Source organism: Arvicola amphibius, chromosome 11, assembly GCF_903992535.2.
Source record: "Arvicola amphibius chromosome 11, mArvAmp1.2, whole genome shotgun sequence".
NCBI lineage: Eukaryota > Metazoa > Chordata > Mammalia > Rodentia > Cricetidae > Arvicola > Arvicola amphibius.
The window spans coordinates 30,343,395-30,364,091 of record NC_052057.2 but is presented as its reverse complement, the minus strand read 5'-3'; positions in this window follow the sequence as shown (position 1 = coordinate 30,364,091).

The following is a 20,697-nucleotide window of genomic DNA, read 5'->3' as shown; positions in this document are numbered from 1 at the left end:
TCTCCAGCAAAGGTTATCATTGGTGTTTTTGGTTTTAGCCAATCTGACAGGGAACACAAACATTTTACTTTTCAGCAACTCCTGTGTTTACAACTTATTCACCAAGCTAATTCTTCCGCATTAGAACCCACAGATTGTTATTTCCCTGTTCAGAGTCTCTGGTAGCTGATTAGATTGCATGGTTAAGTTTTGTCTTATAGATTAGTAACAGTTGTAATGGAATAAGATTTTTAATCAAACAAGCCTCATGTCATTACACATTACAGAAATCTCCTCTACAGGATAAACTGGGGAGTAGATAAATGGGTAGCTATATATTGTCTGAAATGAACTGTGTAACATGAGGTATTCAAACTTACTTCAGTAGGGACTGATATTACAGGATAATTATATACTTTTTTATCCTAATATATTTATTTATTATGCCTGACACATGTTATAAACCAAGAAAATTTTTAGTAAGGAAATAGAAAGAATATAACAAACAAAGCAGAAGAAATTCAATCCAAATAACAAAAAACTAATCAAAATCCATAGAAACATGGAAAAGTATATTAATCAAGAAAATTTACCTAGGATTATGTTGCTGATGCTTGAATGAACCAATCACACAATGAAGGTTCCCTGAGTTGAAAACTACTTTTTAATATAATATAGATGTGGATTACTGAAGTTTAATATAGTCTTCCTTAAATACTTTTAGAATACTTACAGTATCTACACTTGGGCAAAATCTTTACACAAAAGTCTGCATTTCTGATGAGTTACCTTTGTGGCTGATGGATAGCTGTAATTTCTTGCCTCTTCCCAGTATTGAAAACATCATTTGAAATATCAGTTTATGAGAAATCATGAAAACTAAGATTCTAAAATATTAGTTCTGAGAGTTGTATATGGCTTTCCAATCACTGTAAATTAAAAAAAAATCCAGTTATTTTATATGTTTATACACCCACCACAAGTGGAGGAGCATTCCCCTCACCTCACCTCTTTTCCAGTATAAACCATCATCAGTGTTTTTGATCTTGGTCAGTCTGACATGTGTAATATGTAATCTCAGAGTTGTTTTGATTAACATTTCTCTGATTGTTGGACATTTCCTAAGTGTCTATCAGTCATTTAAGATTTGTCTCTTGAGAGTTCTCTGTTTAGGTCTGTACCCCATTTTTTATTGAATTATTTATTCTTTTGATGTCAAGTTTCTTGATTTCTGTATATTTTGGAGATCAATCCTCTGTTTTTTGTGGGGCTATGAATTTTTTTTCCAATTCTGTAGGCTGCTGTTTTATCATGTTGACTGTATCCTTTGCTTTATAGAAGCTTCTCAATTTCCGGAGGCCTCATTTATTAATTGTTGCTCTCAGTATCTGTGCTATGGGATTATATTTAAGAAGTGGTCTCCTGTGCCAGCGCGTTCAGTGTACTTCTCAATTTCTCTTTTATTAGGTTCATTGTGGTGGGAAACAAGAAATATACCTAAACATAATAAAAGCAATATATAGAAAGCCAACAGACAACATCGATCGAAACAGAGAAAAATTCCAACAATCCCAATGAAGTCAGGAAAAGACAAGGTTGTCTACTTTCCCTATAACTATTCAATATATCACTTCAAACTGTAGCTAGAGCAATAAGACAACAAAAGGATATCAAGTGGATGCAAATAAGAAAAGAAGAAGTCAAACTATCAGTATTTGCTGATGGTATGATAGTATACTTAAATGAATCTGAATATTCTACAAGGGAACTCCTACAGCTCATAACCACTTCAGTAAATAACAGGATACAAGATTAACTAAAAAGAATCAGTAGCCTCTTTTTATACAGATGATAAAATCCCTGAGAAAGAAATCAGAGAAACATTACTCTTCACAATAGTAACAAACAACATAAAATATCTGGGGGTAACTCTAACCAAATAAGTGAAAGACCTGTGTGACAAGAACAAAATAAAAATGTCAATTTGAATAAATGGGACCTCCTGAAGTTGAGCAGCTTCTGTAAAGCAAAGGACATTGTCACTAAGACACAAAGGCAGCCTACTGACTGGGAAAAGATCTTCACCAACCCTGCAACTGACAAAGGTCTGATCTCTAAAATATATAAGGAACTCAAGAGACTAGACGGTAAAATGCCAATTAACCCAATTAAAAAATGGGGCGATGAACTGAACAGAGAATTCTCAACAGAAGAAGTTCGAATGGCCAAAAGACACTTAAGGTCATGCTCAACCTCCCTAGCTATCAGGGAAATGCAAATCAAAACAACTTTGAGATATCATCTTACACCTGTCAGATTGGCTAAAATCCAAAACACCAATAATAACCTTTGCTGGAGAGGTTGTGGGGTAAGGGGCACACTCATCCATTGCTGGTGGGAATGCAAACTTGTGCAACCACTTTGGAAAGCAGTGTGGCGGTTTCTCAGGAAATTCGGGATCAACCTACCCCAGGACCCAGCAATTCCACTATTGGGAATCTACCCAAGAGATGCCCAATCATACAACAAAAGCATATGCTCATCTATGTTCATAGCAGCATTATTTGTAATAGCCAGATCCTGGAGACAGCCTAGATGCCCTTCAGTGGAAGAATGGATGAAGAAACTGTGGAATATATACATGCTAGAATACTACTCAGCGGTAAAAAACAATGACATCTTGAATTTTGCAGGCAAATGGATGGAAATAGAAAACACTATTCTGAGTGAGGTAACCCAGACCCATAAAGATGAACATGGGATGTACTCACTCATATTCGGTTTCTAGCCATGATTAAAGGACATCGAGCCTATAAGTTTGGGATCCTTGAGAAGATAATAAGAAGGTGAACTCCCAAAAAAGATATAGTAATCCTCCTGGATATTGGAAGTAGACACGATCGCCAGGCAAAATTGGGAACTTGAGGGTTGGGCAAGACTGGGCCAAGGGAAGATGGGGAGAGAAAAGTGTGAAGGGGAGAGCGGGGGGAGCTCGGAGGAATGGGGTGCTTGGGATATAGGAAGGGTGGATATGAGAGCAGGGAAGCATATATCTGAATTTAAGGAGCTACCTGAGGGTGGTCAAGAGACTTGACCCTAGAGGGGTTCCCAGGTTTCCAGGGAGACGCCCCCAGTTAGTTCCTTGGGCAGCTGAGGAGAGGGAGCCTGAAAAGGCCAGTTCCTATAGCCATACTGATGAATTTCTTGCATATCACCACAGAACCTCCACCTGACGATAGATGAAGAAAACGACAGAGCCCCACCTTGGAGCACCGGACTGAGCTCCCAAGGTCCTGATGAGGAGCAGAAGGAGAGAGAACATGAGAAAGAAAGTCAGGACCGTGAGGGAACCTCCAGCTGGCGACAGATGGGGAAGGTGACTGAGCCCCACATTGGAGCACTGGACTGAGCTCCCAAGGTCCCGATGAGGAGCAGAAGGAGCGAGAACATGAGGGAGAAAGTCAGGAACGAGAGGGGTGCGTTCACTCATGGAGACGGTGGGACAGAACTAATGGGAGATCACCAACTCCAGTTGGAATGGGACTGATGGATCATGCGACCAAACCCGTCTCTCTGAGTGTGGCCAACAGCGGGGGCTGACTGAGAAGCAAAGGACAATGGCTCTGGGCTCTGATTGTTCTTCATGGACGGGCTCTGTGGGAGCCTTCTCAGCTTGGTCGATCACCTTCCTGGACCTGGGGGGAGTTGGGAGGACCTTGGTCTTAGCATAGAGTGGGGAACCCTGATGGCTCCTTGGCCTTGAGAGGGAGGGAGGGGAGGTATGGGTGGAGGGGAGGGGAGGGAAGGGGGAGAAGGAGGGGAGAGAAAGGGGAGAAGGAGGGGAGGGAGGGGGGAGGAGGAGGGAAGGAGATGGAAATTTTTAAATATAAAAAAAAATAAACCATGAGGAAAAAAAAAAAATTTTACCAAAAGCAATCTACAGATTCAATCAATGCCTTTCAAAATTCCAGCAAAATTCTTCACAGACTTCAAAAGAACAATACTCAACTTCTTATGAAAAAAAAAAACAGTATAGTCAAAACCATCTTGTACAATAAAGGAACTCCTGGAGGCATTGCAATCTCTGACTGCAAACTCTGCTACAGAGCTACAGTACTGAAAACAGCCTGGTTTTGGCATAAAAATAAACAGGAGGACCAATGAAATTGAATCAAAGACCCAAATATCAATCCATACACCTATGAACAAAGATTTTTGTGACAAAGATGTAAAAAAACTAAAATAGAAAAAAGAATGCATATTCAACAAAACTGGATGTCATGTAGAAGAATGCATGAAAATAGATACATATCTATTACCATGCACAAAACTCAAGTCCAAATGGTTCAAGCTTTCTTAATCTTTCTCGTACTCACATTCCTAGTATCACACACCTCCCAAATTCAAAGAGGCTCCAGTGACTAACATAAAAAAAAAAAAAAAAAAAAAAAAAAAAAAAAACCAAGGGAATTCTTCATCTCCAACACTCAAGGCAGGATTACATGAGTGGATGAATGACCATTCCAGCATGAGTTTTATTTGGTCATCCTTACCCATAGTCAAGTGTCACACAGTGAACATTTCATCTTCCTTCTCATTGTGACCTTGCCAGCATGTCCAGATCACTTCAGGAGTTAACACAAGGGTACTTCCTGTTCTCTCAGCATCTCAGGTCTCTCCCTCAGTACATGTTCTTCTTCAATTGAACATCCAGAGAACCATATAAGTAATGTCCTTGGAATTCTTGTGCCTGGTACATTTCAATTCCTTGTTGGGATGGAATTGCATAGGTTACTGGATGTTAATTCAGTAAAATAGAGACTCTCTTGTAAGGACGTTCAGTTCTCTGCCTTGATTGGACTTCTGACTATTGATGTCCCCTACTTAGCACAAGATGGTTCTATTGTTTAAATGCTTCCTTGCTGTATTCATTTGGAAGAGGCATTTCACTTTTAAGGAAAAACTCAAGTCAGACCACAAAGACATGTGTGTTTGTCTTTGTTTTCTATTTTAACCTTTTCCAGGATGTGAACTCTATTGGGATTAAATTAAATTCTAATGCCATGTTTTAATATATTAAAATTAAGTACTAAAATATTAAAGACAGTTGCTAAGATGCTTAAAGAAACAAAGCCACCAATCACCTTACCCTAACCAATCAGTCATCCAGAGAAAGGCAAGGGGTTTGTCTCTAATATAAAAACTGAGCATTACATTAACAACTGTGTGTGTGTATACAAACATACATAAAATATATATGTTTGTATTATCTGTTACATATAAGGAATAGTATAGAATTTTTATTCACAACCTAGTTCAAGTTCTTCCTAATCTGTCTCTTACACTTTGATAAAGCTTCTCAGGTAAAACAGCAACAATTTAATCACATGCAGACTTGGGATGAAACAGCCACAGAAACACTGCAGATCAGTCTAAGGATCCGGAGTAGTAACATATGTGAAAAGTATACAATATTTAAATAATATATGAGCATTCCTCTACTTCTCAACAAAAGGAAATGTACACCATTGACTCAAATAGTAAGAGATTGTCTCACCAAATTGGAGCTAGGTTCCCAAACTAGGGTGCTGGCTGGACTGGATACTTAGGGAAACTGTGAAAGGTCTAACCAGACCTGTTAACCAGTCTCTGAGGTTATATTAGCATCACTTTGTATTCTTGTTAATCTTCTCAGTCTCTCTTTATCACATTCATACCATACTCACTGTTTGTGCCTGTGTATTATTTTTTTCTTTCTTAATAGACATGGAACATACTGAATTAAGACCTCATGTCAACTTATATAATTAAATTTGTAGAGACTTTGTTATCAAAGAATATAACTTTCTCATCTACTTGAAAATAAAAAAAATAATTAAAATATAAATTTGTGGGATAAAAATGTGGCCAAAATCATTACCTTTTGAAAAACAGTTATCTATTCATCATTTAATCATTACCAGAACCTCTGTTCTTAGTCTCATGTTTCTCTGATGGTTATGTAATCATATTCTAAAGAAAACACTTTACATATATCAACTAATAGAAAACCAGTAGAAAGAAATATGCTGAATTTACTGTTTATTCATGCTACCTAAATATCTTCAAATATTTTAGTAAAAAGTGTTAGCTAAAGGTTTCTTTGTGAATGTCCTATTGCAACAAACTGTGAAAGATCAGCTACATAGAGATATGTTTATGACACACTCTAAAACTAAATTATATATATATATATATATATACATATTATATAATTTCAATATGTAGGATGTTATATCCAAATTATACAGAACTGGAGGATAATTATATATTTCAAAATTGTTGTACAACTTCAGAAATAGTATGTTTTTGTTTTATTGGAGTTATTTATAGCTATGCTTGTAATATCATTAAATAAGATAAATCTCAAGGTTATATTTTTGTTTAATGTTATGTAAACTAATAGCAAATATTTACACATTGCAACCTATTTAAACATAGAATTCAGTCAGTATGCTGTGGAATAAATAAACTTGAAGAGAAGTATGAAAATCCTCTGGGAATTCAAATATCAACTGGTCAATTCCTTTGTGATTTAATAAATTTCTCAAGTTCAGTTTTGATTAGGACCCAAGCCTGGTGCTATTTAAATTCCCCTACAGTCTTTCATTATACAACACATGTTCTCATTGAACTGAGTACATTGCAATATAAATTTGCTAAGAGAACAAGTCAGTATTATATAGCACAACTCCTCAAGGTAAACAGGGATGGGTAATTTAATTTCCAAGGTGACAAATTATCTTATCATGAGTGAACAGGCAATTTCTTTCCCTGAAATAAACTAAGTAGGCCAGGACAGCTTTAACTAGATGAAATCATTATCCTTTTAAAAGACACAAGTGTTGAATAAACTTAATTTTCTTGGCTTTAGTGCCCCGGTAGAAAATGGCATAAGAAAATGGTGCTGCCGTAAGGTAATATTAAATTGTCAAATTTTCAGTAGGGAACTAAAAATAGTATTGCTTTAAGAAAAATTCCAGCATGCATGTATAGAAATACATGCCTGTATTTTTAATGGTTCAAACTGTGAACTATTAAGGCAAATAAGAGGATTGGGCAGTTGGCTCTATGGGTAATCTGTCAGCTGCATGAGAATCTGAGCTCAGATTCCTATCTGATGTAAAATTCAAAATATAAGAAAGAGCCAGGAACAATAGCCATGGGAGGTTAAAGACAAGGAGATGCCAAAGGCTTGCTAAATAGTCCATCTATCCAAAAAGGGAGTTCAAGGTTTAGTGAATGACTTTTTCAAAAAAATAATAAAAATAACATAAAAAGTGATAGAGGAACACATTCAAAACTGACTTCTCAACTCCACAGGCTTATGACTAATCATGTACACCAATACACCAACACACACACACACACACACACACACACCTAGGGACTTGGTTTGTAGCTCCTAGAAACAGTACATTTGGGCTATAGAAATAGCTTAGTTGATCTACAAACATAATGACACCTGAGTCCCCAGAATCCATGTAACATGGATTGAGGTAGGTGGTCATTGTAATCTCAACACTGAGACTTGGAGGTAGGCTTGTCTTTAGGATTCAGTGGTCAGGCAGATTAGCCTCCCTAGGAAGTTTTAAGTCAGTGAGGAACCTTCTCCACAAAAATGGGGGTCTCCTGTGAGAAAAAACTTGAGGTAATCCTTCGGTTTAAACATGAACATAAACCTATTAACACAGTAAAATGTGTATGTATGTTCACTCACTACACGCACACACACACACACACACACCATCTTTTAATTTAAGGTGTGATTGTACCAAATATCAAAACACTTGTTTGCTACACTTTCATTATAATTGTTCAAATATTTTTAGACAATTAGTCACTGGAATATTAGAAAAAATACATGAAAATTTTTCTTCAATATCAATACCTTTTAATGTGCAAAGAACTTCTAAATAAAAACTCATTTTGAAATAATTACAGAATAAAGGTTGAAATCACTTTACTACTCAGTTTGCATCTTTAAAAGCATTTCAGCACCCAATAAGAGGAAATCTTATTTTTCCTTGAAATAATAAGATATTTTTCACAGAATTTCCGATGTAATTCCTCACAGAACTCGAAAGGATAGTTTTCAGCTTCATATGGAAATAGAAAAAAATCCAAAAATGGCTAAAACTGTGTTATATAATAAGAGAATGACTAATCACCATATCTGATCTTAAATTGCAATAGAGGACCGTAATTAAAACAGCATGGTATTGGCAAAAAATCAGACATGTCAGTTGACCAAATCACCTTGAAAACCTATGCGTAGGTCACCAAACATCTGGACATGAGAAAGAAGCCAGAAATGCACATTTGAAAAATTTCTTCAGCAAATAACTCTAATCAATCTAAATGTCTGTACACAGAAGGCAAATAGAATCATCTTTATCACCCTCTACAATACTCAGGACCAAGTGGATCCAGGAGACCCAAAGGTGGATATCATAGAGAGTGAAACACCTTGGAATGCCCATTCCTAAATGAAATGTCTCTATCAAGTTCAGCCTTCCAGGGCTCAGGAACTCTGCAGAAGAGGAGGCGGAAAGAGAGTAAAGGCCAGTGTGGAGGGGAAATGTGAAGGAAAGAGGGCTCTGTAAACACAGCTGGAGAGATGCACATATGAACTCGCACAGACTGGCAGAATGAATACACAAGACCCACAGAGGTCTGTGCCACAGAGATACCATTCCTGAGATAAAACAGGGGGCACAAACTCCCATCTATAATTCGAATGTTGTCTGCAATTTTTAATCAATCAAAAATGAAAATTATCTCTCTTCAACAAAATCTTACCAAGTATACACACCACTCTTAAGGATATATGCCCGTGCTCAAAAAGATGACCAACACAAATTGAACTCTGTGGCTTCTTTGTTTTCTAATACTTTGTCATGGCAAAGTATATATATATATATATATATATATATATATATATATATATATATATGACTTCTGGTGTCGTGTTGTTATAAGATTCCTTTTTGCAGCAAAAGTGTGTGTCTCTGTATTTCTATGTGTTGCTTGTGCTTTTACTTTGGCTTTGGTTCTTGGTTGTTTGTTTGATTTGTCCTATTCTTGTTCACTTATTTTTATTTAATATAAATTTGTTATATTACTATTTTTAGATAATTTTATTTTTCAAAGGGGAGATAGAAAGGATATGGATTTACATTGGAATGGGAGTCAGGAAGAAGTCAGACAAATTGCAGGAGGGGATAATCAGACTATAACGTATGAAAAAGAATCTATTTTCCATAAAAGAATGAAAAGCTTTGAAATACCACCTAAGCCAATTTCAGAAAAGAAATGTTTAAGAAGGATTATGATAGTTTTGAAGCTAGATTTCATGCATGGAGATATTAGAAGGGCAACCTGCCTCCTTCATACTGTCCCTGATCCATTTAACATTCTAAATAGGGCCTTGTTGCACATATCAATTAAGATGAAATTTAATACCTGTGCTATCAACTAGGATACTTTTCTCAGCTTATAGAAGAAAGAAGCATTCTGTTGTTAAGAGTGTCACATACTTACTGATTTTTAATTATAGCTCAACCTACTTATACTTTAGGAAATGCAATTAATATAATATATTTCATTTTCTTACATAATTTCCCCAAGTTTTTCACTTCTAATGTTGCTCATCTGTGTATAAGATATTAGGGATATTCAGTAGATATTGGAAATCGAAGACGAGTGAAGACATTAATTATGTGATATTATAATTTGTTAAAATTCACTCACGAAAATATTTTTTAAAAAATCAATGAACAACAGAGGTAGAAAGCGAAATTTAAATCCATCAGGGATGGAAAAATGGTGTCATTTTTCTATTGGAAAGAATACCTAAGCAATGGGCATTAGAACTCTATTTCCTATCTAAAAAATAAATTTACTCTGAAGGCAAGAGTTGTAGAAATTCTTCTTTCCTTTGGTATTTTTACTTATTTTTCAACCTTGCTTTCACACTTTAAAAATTTATGTCAGATGCATACATATATGTACATATTTATGACAAATTGCTGTGTTGATAAGGTCTGCATAAAAATGCCCAGTAAGTGTTTTACATGAAAGCATTGAGCTATGCTTTCTCTTTTCTGAGTTACTAAGCAGAAGGTTATGGCATTGATTGATGTATCATTTTGAAATCAAAACAGTCTTTATGGTTTTAGTTATGAATATGTATGAAAAATCAGTTTTAGTAACTGTGCTATTAGGGAAATGGTCTGGGACTATAATTCAATAGTAATTTTCTTAAAAGACAAAGGAATTTAAATTACAATGGAAAAAGTGTTGATAATCGAATGTCATTTTGAAAAATAGCTTTATATACTCAGGAACACTTTCAAGGATGGCAAGAGGCATTCTGTGAGCTATATGAACTTGTAGCCAAATACAGAACAGAGGACACATTAACAGTTTTTTATCTATATCACCATATTTGAAAAAGATTAAAACTAATCATCAATACTAATAAAGTTTATATTCGTTTATTGATCTAAATTTACCTTGGAAATTCTGTGTCTATCATGTTAACACACATATACACAGGCTTCCTGCAGACTCCAAGACTTGGGTCCTCACTTTAGGTCACATTCTCAACTGAAGACCAAAAGTTCTCCGAAAGGAAAACCTTCTGGTTGAGGCTGACAGCAGGTTAGGTAATAGGAATGAATGTAAATAATTAGAAGGCAATTGGATATCATAGCTTTTTACCCAAATAACAGTATCAGATTCAACACTAAGGCCTCTAACCTCTACCATCATGGAATTTTGATGATTAGAGTACCTGTAGTGTGAAGCGGCGGGGCTGTGTCCCGCCACCCGGCCCCCGGCTAGCTTTACACCCGAAATAATTACACGGAAACTGTATTCTTTTAAATACTGCCTGGCCCATAGTTTCAGCCTCTTATTGGCTAATTCTCACATCTTCCTTTAACCCATATTTAGTAATCTGGGTAGCACCACGAGGTGTGGCTTACCAGGAGAGATCTTAACCTGCGTCCATCTCGGAGAGGAGCAGCATGGAGACTCACTATGGCGAATGCCTGAAGCGTCTCCCCAACTCTACTTCCTTGTTCCCACAATTCTGTTCTGTCTACTCCACCTCTCTTAAAGGGCCAAGGCAGTTTTCTTTATTAATTAACCAATGAAAGAAACATAGACAGATAACTCTCCTCCATCAAGTACCAGACATAGAAATTCCTCTGTGGAACAATCCTCAAAACAAGCAGAAAAATCATTAGTTATGTCTAATCAATTGTGCCACTATTACTCCAGTAGATACATTGTGTTTGTCAGGTCAGTACTATAGCAAACACAATCTAATGCTGGGTAAGAACATTGACGCCTCACCATCTAGACTCTAGTGACTTGTGTTCTTTCTGGAACTATGAATACTACACTACAAGAAAGACTATCTGCTGTTTAATATGAGAGTAATTTCTCTATTTCCTCTTGTGGAAAAATGAGGTATTTTCAGAATAGGTTCTTAACATGCTGTCATGTTGGACAACCAAGGACCATAATAACTGATAGCATGAGTAAAGAGTTGCTCCACGCCTTGTACTGAAATTTTAATATTATAACTCATGACTTCTAAAAGTGACATTAAAACACATGTATGAAAATTCTATGCAACCTAATTTTAAAGATGTATTCTCAAATTATCTTATGAACTATTGGGTTTCTACATGTTTTAGCAAGCACATATAGTTTCAGCTAAACCACCTACTGTCTTATCTCCACCCCTGTTTCCTAGTCCCATCCTCGTGTATTCCTATAACTCTTAGGATCTGCTCTTCTTTCCTTACACATGTGTTCTGCTGTAGGAAATCCTATAGCCAATCGCCTTTAAGTTATCTGCCCAGTAGGGTGTGGCCTCTTATACTATTTATGCTCAAGTAAACCATGTGTCAGGCCTCATATCTGGCCTATGAGATTCAGTTGCTCTTCTCTATCCCAGCAGAGGATGCTGATTTTTGGGTCTACCCCTCAATAAATAAATAATCATCTATTATTCTCAATTCTGAGCTAGTGTGGGATTTCTTTTTTTTCTCATTTTTTTTATTAAAAATTTCCATCTCCTCCCCTCTTCCTCCCCTCTTCCTCCCCCTTCCCTTCCCTCCCTTCCAACCATACCCCAACTCCCTCCCTCTCCAAGCCAAAGAGCCATCAGGGTTCCCTTCACTATGTTAAGTCCAAGGTCCTCCCAACTCCCCCTAAGTCCAGGAAGGTGAGCAACCAAACTGACAAGGCTCACAGTTAGTCCGTCCATGCTGTAGAGTTCAAGCTTATCGCCATTGTCCTTGGTTTCTCAGTCCTCCTCCACTGTAGGCCACATTCAGAGAGTCCGGTTTGGTCCCCTGTTCCATCAGTCCCATTCCAACTGGACTTGGTGGTCTCCCGTTAGATCTGTCCCACCGTCTCAATGGGTGAACGCACCCCTCCCGGTCCTGACTTCCTTGCTCATGATCTCCCTCCTTTTGCTCCTCATCAGGACCTTGGGAGCTCAGTCCGGTGCTCCTATGTGGGGCTCTGTCATTTTCTCCATCCAACGCCAGGTGAAGGTTCTATGGTGATATGCAAGATATTCATGAGCATAGCAATAGGATCTGGACATTTCTGGCACCCTCTCCTCAGCTGCCCAAGGAACTAGCTGGGGGCGTCTTCCTGGACACCTGGGAACCCCTCTAAAGTCAAGTCTCTGCCAACCTTAGAATGGCTCCCTTAATTAAGATATATAATTCCTTGTTCCCATATCCACCCTTCCTATATCTCAACCATCCTATTCCCCTAAGCTCTTCCCATCCTCCACTTCCCACTTTTCTCTCCCCATTTCCCCCCTCCCCCCCATCCCACCCTACCCCCAATTTCCCATTTTTGTCCGGCAATCTTGTCTACTTCCAATATCCAGGAGGATAACTATATGTTTTTCTTTGGATTCACCTTCTTATTTAGCTTCTCTAGGATTTTTTACGAATTATAGGCTCGATGTCCTTTATTTATGGCTAGAAACCAATTATGAGTGAGTACATCCCATGTTCATCTTTTTGGGCCTGGGTTACCTCACTCAGGATGGTGTTTTCTATTTTCATCCATTTGCATGCAAAATTCAAGATGTCATTGTTTTTTACCACCGAGTAGTACTCTAATATGTATACATTCCACACTTTCTTCATCAATTCTTCCACTGAAGGGCATCTAGGTTGTTTCCAGGTTCTGGCTATTACAAATAATGCTGCTATAAACATAGTTGAACAAATGCTTTTGTAATATGATTGGGCATCTCTTGGGTAAATTCCCAACAGTGGGATTGCTGGGTCCTGGGGTAGGTTGATCCCAAATTTCCTGAGAAACCTCCACACTGCTTTCCAAAGCGGTTGCACAAGTTTGCATTCCCACTAGCAATGGATGAGTGTACCCCTTATTCCACATCCTCTCCAGCAAAGGCTATCATTGGTGTTTTTGATTTTAGCCAATCTGACAGGTGTAAGATGGTATCTCAACGTTGTTTTGATTTGCATTTCCCTGATTGCTAAGAAGGTTGAGCATGCCCTTAAGTGTCTTTTGGCCATTCGAACTTCTTCTGTTGAGAATTCTCTGTTCAGTTCAGTGCCCCATTTTTTAATTGGGTTAATTAGCATTTTAAAGTCTAGTCTCTTGAGTTCCTTATATATTTTGGAGATCAGACCTTTGTCTGTTGCGGTGTTGGTGAAGATCTTTTCCCAGTCAGTAGGCTGCCTTTTTGTCTTAGTGACAGTATCCTTTGCTTTACAGAAGCTGCTCAGCTTCAGGAGGTCCCATTTATTCAATGTTGCCCTTAACTAACATGGCTAGCTGAGATGGTGCAACTTTTTACAAAATTCTCGCAAGAACTTTAAATAATAACTTCAGAAAATCCCTGCTGTATACTCAGAGACACTCTACAATTTAACCAGACAGTACTCTTGAGACTTAACCACTGTTTTATTTTTTTTACAGGTTCCCATAGATATACAATTGCCCCCAAGGCAGTTGAAATTGATTCTAGAAATCTATGTCCCCCCTTCCAAAAGAATTGTCTTCAGGGTTAGGGACAATTGTCATTTGTTAAGAGTTGGTTATAAGTTGTATAGGGTTGGTGGTGGAATTGAAGTAGACTTAGGAATCTTTCTTGGGAAAGGAAAAAAGTGAAAATGGATAGAATGGAATAATAGATTGGCATATTTACTTGTGAACTATTAATTTTAGACAATTCACATTAGAATAGATTCTTGTAGATTGATACATACATAAAATTATCTTTGTATTTCTGTCTAGATAATTTGTATATTGATACAAATTCAAATTATATTTTTATATTGAATATTCTCCTATTTCTGTTTATACTATTTGTGTACATATTCAACAGTATTTTGTCATACTATATGCAAGCATGTTTCTACCTCTGCTTAAGCTATTTTGTATGTTAATTCAATTTTAGGGTATATTTATCATATTGAACTATGCATTTCTAACTATGATCAAGTTACGTACACATATACTGTTTATATTCTGAGGCCATTTTCCTCATTACCTGCATATCTGTTTAAAGATTGTTGGATTTTATATTGTGAAGACTGGGTCTTTCAGATATATAGGTATTGGGAATTACAGATAAATATTCACCCATGTTTGTCATATTTATTGTTAGGTTAGTCAGATTCTTTATATATTTTTTCTATATATTTCTATATATTTTGCCTTTTCTTTCCCCTGGATAATACTTGATATTTTTCCTTAGCATGTAGAGTTTTGTATTAGGTTCAGAACCATCTTATTCAGACAGAAGAGGGAGGTGCTGGGTAAATTCATTCAGCCAATAACCTTTTGAGTACCAACCCATTAGGTCATGGTCCGAGATACTGTGAACTGAAAAGCACAAACTAAAAGCCTGTTCACTCTCTTGGGTGGTTATCAGAGTTCTGTTCACAGCTTCCATTACCTACCATGGTTCTCTATTCTTACGTAAGTAGTCCCCAAATAAATAGTTATCCTTCCTTATTCATAGCTATTGTAAACTTCCATAATTATGCCCACACATCAAAACATTCAAAATAAATAAATGCAACATTCACATGCCCTGTAGTTTTGATTATGTTGTATTTTCATTTCATTCAATTCTCAAAAATCTTTTTATTACTTTCTTTAATTTTTAGTGAAATTACTCATCCTTCAAGGGTACATTTGTTATCCTCCACCAATTTGCATTCATTCTATATTTTTAATTGCTGTTAATATTGGGCTTTACTCTACTGCTGTCAGATTACAGGACTTCATGCAAATATTCCTTTTTTTCTGACTTGCTGTGATCTTTCTTGTCTCTTTTACAAATTTCTTTTTGAGTTTTATTTTCTTAAATAGCTATACATGGTCATTTCTAGATCCATTTTGTATTCTTTACCCTGGTGAAATTATTGACATTGAAGTGGTTTTCTTAGAGGCAGTAAGGTAGATTCTCTCTGATCCAATATGCCTGTTTAAATCTTTTTTTTTGAATTGAGACCATTCATATTAGTAAGATTAAAAGTCAGAACTATTAGTGAGAGATACTTGCCCATTTTTGATATTTTTCCCATATTTTCTTATACTGCATTTAGCTGAAAGTCTTGGTATTGACTTTTGTCTTTCTCTACCTGAAGTGTTCCTTTCATTATACCTTACATGCTTGTTAAGTGATCATAAATATTTTTAATATTACAAATATTGTAAAACTATATTTTTTCTCCTTTTTTAAAAAAAGAGTTTATCACTTTCAGTTCAGCCAGGCTTTCTTCAGTTATCTGCACTTTAGTGATTTTGGTTTTCATGTCCTGTATCAGCTTCCCGAATTTATTAATCTTTTTGTATTTGTCTTCTGTGAGTTGTTTAAACATTAATATAATTATATTTTTAAATTATTTGTCTGCATGATCTTTGAGTATATATTACTGAGATCTTTTACATGTGATTTAAGGAAAGGAGTTGTTTTTTATTATCATGCTGTTTTTATTTTGTGCTATAATTTGCACACTGGTAGAAAACTGGTTGAATGAGTGTTGGGTTTGGGGCATGTGGACTGTAAGCTCTTTATGCACATGAGCAACAGGAGGTTCTGAAGTCATGGTTCGGGGGACCAGTAGCTGGTGCACCAGGGAGGAATAGAGAATATCGACCATTTTCAAGTGGAAGGGGCTGTGGAATCTTCATGGTGATGTTAAGAGTTGGGTGGAGCTTATAATTTTTGAAAACTTACTTTAAAGTGAGATATTGATCCCTTTATATTTATTTCTTCTTTATTAATGATTTCAACTATGTTTAGTTCAAATATTCTTCTAAACTTTGTGTGTTGTTCTTATGCTTTCCTCAATAAAGTATTTATAACTATTTTCAATTTGAATTGCCATAGAATCTGTGAATAATGTAGAGGTGAGGTAAAATACTTAGAATGATGTGTTTATTTTATACACACATATTATGCTGTTGCATTGAGAGAATTGAGAGAATACCCACATATTTTGGCATCCTCATTAAATGATAAAAAAAACTCTATCTCGATATTTTTATTGACTTTTATTGAGCTCTACATTTTTCTCCGATCCCTCATATATATATATATATATATATATATATGTATATATATATGTTCATAATATTTTCAGATAACTACATTAATAATAGTACATATCGTGTGAATCTTTCCTACTTTCAGAACTCACATAAAGTTTGAAACAAAGTTCAATTTGAGGAACACAGAGACATTGTGGCCAGTTGTCTTTATTTACTACTCTAAAATTGAAGCTATTTATCTCCTAATACATTTTCCATTTCATTCTGTTTTGCTCTTTTATTGATTTATGTTTAGCATTTATTAATTAAATGTTTTCCAGTATATACAATAACACAAGCGTTAGACTTTCTCTACCAAGAGCCTGCATTAGTGTTGAATTAAAATTTCTGAATTCAGCCCATCTGTCTATAGATAATCTATATTAGGAAATGAATATTATCTATGTTTTAAAAAGAGGTGATATTTTACAGTGTTATTTTTAATATGAGAATGCCCTTTTTTCCCTAAAATTAACTCTCAAAAATTGTCATGTCTGATAATATGTCCATGAAGAATATGTTTCAGTTCTTATGCACTGATGACGTGGGAAAATAAGAGGGACTTTTCAGTGTTTGAAATGGAAATGCTCTAAATACATGATTAAAAGAAAAAAATAGAGAAGAAAAAGAAAGCAAAAGTTCCTTTCTCAGGGTAGCCCAGGTGAAGAGCCCTGTCACGCAGCCACTGGGAGTCACACAGTGTTTTCAACATGTCTGGGATGGCAGTCCCGCATCTATTATTTAGGAAACAACATAAAATGTTAGAGCTACATAATGGAAAACTGTAAATGAGTCAACCTTCTTGACACTCAGACTCTCAGGCACCAGGTTAATGTCACAGAGGCAAACTGGTCAGCATCCAGGGCAGTGTGCCAGATGTAGTATCTAAAATACACTCTGGGAAAGAGTATAACTCAAAGAGAAATGGAAGCACTTTCGGGAGGCCAAGAGAATGTTATCTGTGGAGGAATGACTGTGCTGCCTTGCAGAAAGAAAGAAGGCAGAGGAGCTTTATTCACAACCAAGCGACTGGAAGTTAAAATTACAGAAGGTATCATTGGCAAGGTAATAACCCTTATTATTTTTTGTAACAACAACTCTAATTAATTATTCAATGCATCTATTTTGTGTCTTATGCCCATATGTTATTTGTATCCTATTCTTCGAATACTCATAACCTTTCTTTTTAGGTAAAATACTAACATATGTTGCCATTTTACTTACACCTGAGCAGTTTAAAGTATTAACTTTGGAGATAGTTTGAGTCAATCTGGTGAACTAAAACTTATTTTAAAAGGATTAGCCAGCTTCAATAACTTTAGTTTAATAAAGTTACATATAAAGGCATTTGCTTTGGGCCATACAAATAAAACACAAAACAAAATTACAGCACAGTTACCACAAAAATTCTATATTCAATCCAGACTCCACAGGACTCTCTTGTCATAATGGCGTATTAACTTAATAAAAACAAAAAATCCTACTTGCCTGCCTCTAAGAAACTTAAAATAGGGTCAGATTTACATACTTTTCTCTTTTTCTTTCTAAACTTTATATCTCATAATTATATATGCTCCATCGTGTAATGGATGGTTATGGTGACTTGAGTTCTTAAGATTGAGCCACTTTATTCAAGAGAATTAATTTATATTAAATTAATCTGAATATCTTTGTTTATAAGTGTACAAACCTTAAGAGGAAATTTACCCTTATAAGAAAATTGTGTTTTTCTTTCATTAAGTCATTAGAAATGGATGATTCTTTAATTAAGATTTATCTCCACACCTGGATTTGCCTTCTATAATTGAGGCCATTTAAACTCACTGCTAGCCCATTTTAGATTTAAGACTTTTCAAGATTCGATTTATATTTAAAAATGGGCCCAACTGGACATGCTGCAGTTTAAAAGATTCCTTGATCCTTATTTCGTTCACCCTGAATTTCTTTGATCGGTTTGTACAGAAGTGTTCATAATACCCGATGTTACTTGCCTGCTTTGTTAGCATACTTATACATATATCCATTCTTAATTAGATATAAATTTATTTCTAGAAATTCATATGAGCACACTTCCTATTCATTTTTCATGATTTATGATACAAGTACGCCTCATATTATAATTTAAACTAACTACATATTATGAGGAATGCAGTACATGTTAATGTAAACTCAGATAATGGCATATTATTTTATCCTAATGTCACCCCATATGAAAAAGTTAAAGAAATAACTGCATCTTCCATGTCCCTTGGATAATCCAACTCCTTGCTTTAAATAACAAGAACATCCTTTGAATTCTAATTTTCTTATATACATATTACTGTTAATAAGATTTAGATATTACTTTACAGTTTTAGTGCTCTTGAAATCTCATTTTGATTTCAACATGTAAAATATAACAAAGGCATTAATTTACATTCCTGAGTCCCTTAATAACGCACACTACCTAATGTGTTCCCAGACCAAGCTTATGTCTCTAATAGAGTTTATGAAAAGAGCAGAGCCATGGGAAACAGATTGCCTTGACTTTTTGTGATTCAGTCTTCACTTTTAAATGCTTTTTTGCTTCCTTTATCATGCTTCAACACATTTTATTACTTTGAATTTTCTCCAGAATTCCTTAATGGACTTAAAATAGCTATTTAAAAATCTAATTTTATTTTTTCTAGTATCTATATTGATTGTATATATTATTTATTTTCTCTTTATTTTCACTTTTCTCTTGTGTTTTAATTTTTATACAAATTATATTTTTTATATAAAACTACTATCATTTTTTATGTATTACATACGATTCTCAGTTCTCACTCCTTTCTTCTTTCTCCCATTCATCATTTGATGTCCCAATTCAGGTGTGTCTTTCCAATGTACATGGAGGAGTGTCTCTGGTAGGATCTACAACTCCTTTTTGTATATGTCCAAGAGCAGTTATAGGTAAATCTTGAGGTTCATTGATTCCTCATTTACCAATGAACTACCACATGAACTTTCATATTAGCACTCATTTGGCACTCATGCAAGAAATTAATAAGTATCCAAGTTTCCCCACATTCCTCATCAGCATTCCGCTGTCATTGTTTTATTATAATCTTGTTAATTACTCAATTTCTTGATATAATTCTTCTCTTTAAGTTGATGTGTATATCTTGATTTATAATAATATTGTATATATATGCACGCAATGTAATATTATGATGTAAGTATTATGATAGGTTTTGAGCAGGTCATCATCATTAACTTATTGGTATTTTATTTTAGTGAAAACTTTGAAATCAACCTCTTCTGCAATGTGCATATACATGGCATTTTGTCTTATACTTTACAGCGACATGTGTAGTGCTGTTCTGTGCATCTCTATAATTTATTCTTCCTAGAACGTCAATCCAGCTTGTCCTTTTGTCACTAACATCTCTCTTCCTTTCTTCAGCGTCATCCTAGGCAGCATCTGGTGATCGTCCACTCTGCATCTGAATTCAAGTGCTGGATTTGTCCCTATTCCTTATCCAAGAAGATCATGTCTCATTGGTCCTTAAGTCCTTAGGTCTTTCTCTTGGCTAATAGGTCACTACATTTGTGCACATTTTAATCTAATTGACATACAGAAGACTAATAGCTTAATTTTAAATTATAATAAAACTACAAATTTTAGTGTTCTTCACAATTGTTAATATTAGTTAGTTAATGAAATTATGAATTCAATGTTATCACATTTAAGTGCTACTGATTTCATAGATGTTTATCGGACAACTTACAACCTTATTTATTTGCTAGACTAGTATAATCACTAATAACAATCTAAACACTTACCCCTGTACCAAACAATCTATGCTTTTGTATTTATGTAAACAGAGAGAAATTCATACATATTTTATGGTAATACATTTCTGATATTCCAAGAAAATGCCGGTAGGTCTCATATTTGAATGTTCACTTTATTTTATTGTACACTTTATTGATCTACTAAAAATAATCTCTTTTTCTACTTGCCACATGTAAATATCTGACAGGTCACAAACACTCAAACTGCTGTCCCAAAGTCAATGGTTCATAATGGTTTCCATA